Source organism: Trachypithecus francoisi, unplaced genomic scaffold, assembly GCF_009764315.1.
Source record: "Trachypithecus francoisi isolate TF-2019V2 unplaced genomic scaffold, Tfra_2.0 Lachesis_group4, whole genome shotgun sequence".
Taxonomy (NCBI): Eukaryota; Metazoa; Chordata; class Mammalia; order Primates; family Cercopithecidae; genus Trachypithecus; species Trachypithecus francoisi.
The window spans coordinates 16,505,576-16,510,361 of record NW_022681469.1 but is presented as its reverse complement, the minus strand read 5'-3'; the positions used below and the strand labels follow the sequence as shown (position 1 = coordinate 16,510,361).

General features: G+C 42.7%; 1 pseudogene across 1 annotated transcript; it reads left to right on the top strand.

Annotated features, from left to right (window-relative positions):
* Positions 1–416: 416 nt before the first annotated feature.
* Positions 417–1,479, top strand: LOC117072432 (annotated as a pseudogene). Its single transcript, XR_004432791.1, has 2 exons — positions 417–485; positions 616–1,479. The product of XR_004432791.1 is annotated as an uncharacterized LOC117072432 (transcript).
* Positions 1,480–4,786: the final 3,307 nt, after the last annotated feature.

The window sequence follows — 4,786 nt, the reverse complement described above, 5'->3', positions numbered from 1 at the left end:
CATTTGAGGTCAGGAGTTTGAGACGAGCCTGGGCAATATGGTGAAACCTCATCTCTACTAAAAATACAAAAATTAGCCTGGTATGGTGGTGTGAGTCTGTAATACCAGCTACTGGGGAGGCTGAAGCAGGAGAATCACTTGAACTCAGGAGGCAGAATTTGCAGTGAGCCGAGATCACACTGCTGCACTCCATTCTGGGCAACGGAGCAAGTCTCTGTCTCAAAAAACAAACAAGCAAAAAGCAAGGAACTCACAAATATTTAAAGAAGTCATTTAAGTGTATTCTAATATAAATCCTTTGTTCCTGTCATTGCGTGGTTGAGAGAGGAAGTGATGTCACTGTGGGTACTTCCGTGTAAGGACAGGGATGTCCTTCCTCTGCTCCTGCTCACAGTGACTCTGATCTTGCAAAGCTCCCATCCTGCCCTGACCCTGCCATGGGCACCAGGCTCCTCTCCTGGGCAGCTTGTGTCTCCTGGGGGCAGGTAATTCCTCAGATGCCAAGCAGTCTCATTGTGTGTGTGTGTGTGTGTGTGTGTTGTGTGTGTGTGATGGGTGAGAGAGAGATGACTATAGTTGTTTTTCTCATTCAGTTCCCAATTTCTGTCTCCACAGATCACACAGGTGCTGGAGTCTCCCAGTCCCTGAGACACAAGGTAGCAAGGAAGGGAAAGGATGTAGCTCTCAGATATGATCCAATTTCAGGTCATAATGTCCCTTATTGATAACGACAGAGCCTGGGACAGGGCCTGGAGTTTCCAATTTACTTCCAAGACAAGGATGCAGCAGACAAATCGGGGCTTCCCCATGATTGGTTCTCTGCAGAGAGGCCTGAGGGATCCGTCTCCACTCTGAAGATCAAGCGGACACAGCAAGGGGACTCGGCCGTGTATCTCTGTGCTAGCAGCTCAGCCACAGCGTGGCACAGTCACCTCCTTCTGGCTCACAAACCTCATCCTTCTCTCTCCTTGCAACTCCTGCAAACCCTTAACAGAGGCTTTGCTCCTCTGTTTGCTCCTCCTTCTCCAGGAGAAAGAAATAGATTTGGACCTCAGCTGTCCACAGATTCACCCCTGAGACACAGTAACTATAAATGTGGGTGGTGGAAGCAATCGTGGTCCACCAGGCTCCAGGAGTCCTCAGAGCCAACTCACTGTTCTAAGGCAAGCACTGGGTGTCTTAGCCTCGGCCTTCAGGGCTGGGACACGCAGTTTTCTTCGGGGCTGGGAGGTTGCTGCCCACATACAGAAGCTTTGGGCATGGGCGGGGAACGGGCCTCTTCCCTTGCATGTGTTGGGCATCTGGCATCTGCAAGGTCTGATGCTTCATCCACAAGAACGTTCATTCTTTCTTCTGAAGCCTCTTCTATCCCTGTCACATTGGAAGTTTTCTGTATACAGAGGCACACCATTCTTCATGTTTGACTTGAACGTTTTTGTGACTTTTGTGGCCGTTACTTGATGAATACAGTCATGATAACAAGACTTCGTTTCTTCTGCCTAGTGTAAGCAATGCGTGTTCTTTATTTGGTTTTCCATTACCACTGCTCCTGTCCTGGGAGACTGAAGCTGCGTGCACTACTGCTCCAGTGTCAGCTTGGCTCCCTAGGAAATGGCGTTTCTAGAACCTGAATGCTGACAAATAAGAGTTGTATGTATGTATACCATGCAACCTGCCATTTAAAAATGTATGTCCGTAGTGCAATGACTAAATCTAGCTAATTAACATATGCAGTACCTCAATCCTTATCCTTTCCAGTGGTGAGAATACTTGAAATGTACTCTGTTAGCATTTTCCCAGAATACAAGCTACTGCTACTAACTCTAGTCATTTGTTGTATAATAGATCTTTGTAACATCTTCGTCTTATCTGAGTGAAATTTTGTATCTGTTGACCAACATCTTCCCAACAGTCCATCTCTACTCCAGCCTTTGCTAACTACTGCTCTAGTCTTTGGATTTGAAGTAATTTCCCTGAGGTCTTTAACTCAAGACGATGGGGGAATTTTCTCTATAATGATTATATTACTTATATTACTTTTGTTTTGTTTGTTATTTTACATCTTGCAATATAGGGTTTGCTGCAAATATAAATAATTATATTGTAATAAAAATCCTTCACCTGTCTTTGGGTGAAGTTACAGTTCACATATTCGAAATTTCAAGCTGTGACTAAAGCTGACATGATTATGTATCATGGATTTCTGGGAGTCCTCAGAGACAGCCCTGTACACCAAGGCTAAGATAGAATATTCCAGACCCAGCCAGGACAGAAGGGCATGGTCCTGCATAGCTCCTTGGAAAATTATAGTTCCCCAAATTCATTTATCGGATATTTTGGTGCCACAGACACCAAATTTCTTTCTCTTGCAAATGATGGTTCTTGGCAGGGATTGTTCTGAACCCATTATAATTTTGCCATCATCAAATCACTCCTTGCTGTCACCTTGTGTGGAAGCCCTGGGCACAGATGGAAATTCCCTGACCTTAGTATGCTATTTCAAAGACTTCCTAAGACCTTGTATCCGTCTTTTTCCACCTTCATCCACATGACCTGTGAGACCCACACTCCCAATAGTGGACCAGCTCTGATTCTTACGCTTGAACAGAACTCAGACCACAGCTGTAAACACTGTTGCTGAAAGAAGACGTAAAAAAGGCAGGCAGGGTTTCCTACCTACACTGAGGGTGAACATACAAGGGCAGAAAGGGAATATTTTATTAATAACCAAAAAAAGAAGAAATAAAGGCCTTGCTCTAATGGAATGTGAACTGTAGCTTCACCTGCAGAGAGGTGGAAGATTTTATTACAATATACTTACTTATATTCATAACAAATAATATATGTGAAAAATAAAGAAAACAAAAAGTAATATAAGCATTCTTACAAAGAAAATATCCCCATCTTCTTGAGTTAAAGACCTCAGGGAAATTAAGCCACATCAAAAGACGAGCAGTAATTACCAGAGGCTGGTTCTTTCTCTCAGGTAGAGAGAGGCATTGTGTCAAATGATATTTGTATAAGAGGGATTAAAATTCTGAGGCTCCTCTCAAATATTTGACATAATTTTCTTTGTTTATTACAATCTCACAACTTAGGAGAGCAATTCTTTTGTGGTTGCATTGTTTACAGCATTTGGGAAGGTTTTTGTGGTTAAATTAATTTAAACAATCATTTTAATTGTGCATTTATTCTGTTCACGGATAGAACAGTGAAAGCAGTCATTTACACATCCTATGATGAAGGTGTTGTTTAAGGTTCAGATCCACACCTAACTTTCAATCCAGTTGGAATGAAAAGATGCAGAATTAGGTGGCACATGCTGTGAGAGAGGTTCATGCCAATTACTGTGGGATTTGGAGGGAGGGAGAGATGACCTCTACTTTAGACCACGCTCCACAAAGAAGGAGTGGGAGTCTGTCCATGGGAAACCACAGAGAAGTAAATACCAGCAGCTTCTAACAAAGGTGGAGTGAGGGCTGTGGGAGCAAATCCTTGGAACAGAAAATGGTGCATTTGAGCTCTCACAGAGGACAGTGGAAAGAAAAGTCATACAAGCCCCAGTCCCCTGGCAGGTTCTGTTTGCTAATGATACTATTTTGCACCAGTGTGTCCTTATCTCACATCACTCTTCTACCTCTTCCAGAATAATCCCTTCCCTCTCCACTGCTCAGATCAGCAAATGTGCATTGTAGAAGTTACTCATTTCACATAGCAAGCCTTTTGTTGGTCTTAATTATATCCATCCTTACTTTCCACATGAGATACTGTTTATTGCCTTGCAGATGATCCTACTTTTTATATTCCAATTTTCACTAGTTCATACATATTTGATCCCTTCTTGAAGGTCAAGATGACCTTGGAAATAATAAGCCTTTCTCATTATCTGGTCAGTCTTTTACTAATCTTTATTTCTATGGTAACATTGATTGTTATTTTGGGGGACATGTTTGTTTATCTTGAATTTCATTGAGTTTTCTTAAAACATCTATTTTGAATTCTTTGTCTAAAAGGTCGCATATCTCTGTCTGTCTAGGGTTGGTCTCTGTTTTATTTGTTTATTTATTTATTTTGAGGAATCACCGGCTTCACCGGCCACTGTACGCTACCGGGGTAGAGGAAACTTTTTGTGGTTTCATAGCTTGGGCCTTCTTTTTTCAGAGCAGGGAATTTCATTTTGGGGTCAAGACTGTTGAAAATTGTTTAGTGAAGAAGGTAGAGTCATCGTGGTTTGCTTTATATACTTGAGGAAGCAGGAACTGAGATTTGGGAAAGGTCAAGTAAAGAGAACCTGGTCAAAGATAGCTGAAAACAGAAATAGAGCAGAAAGCAATGAAAAGTGGTGTTCTGTGCACCACGAACGCTCTTCTCCCCACTCCAAAAGTTTTCAACACCTAGAAAATATGAAGAAAGGACTGATAGCAACTGGAATCACGTTGCAGCCAGTTCCAGTTGGGAAAAACACCAAACAGCCTCTTGTCGGGTGTAAGAACCCTGAAGTTGGTCCTGATGTCTTCCTTCTGGACTTCTGGCCCTAATCTTAACGCCTCAGGGAAGTCAGGTACTTCCCAAAATACAGAGAAGGTCAAATTGCCTTTGGTTTTGAAGGAGAAAATGCTCTGAGCTTCTCCCCAAGATAAACTCTGCTTTCCTGGGAATGCTTTCTCACAGTCGTCATCCACATCTGATTACCGTCTGTGATCGAACAGTTTTTGAAGATGTTGGAAAACTCTGCAGCCTTTAACATCCTCTGCATTGGCGCTCACTGTTTCCATGGCCCAGAAGG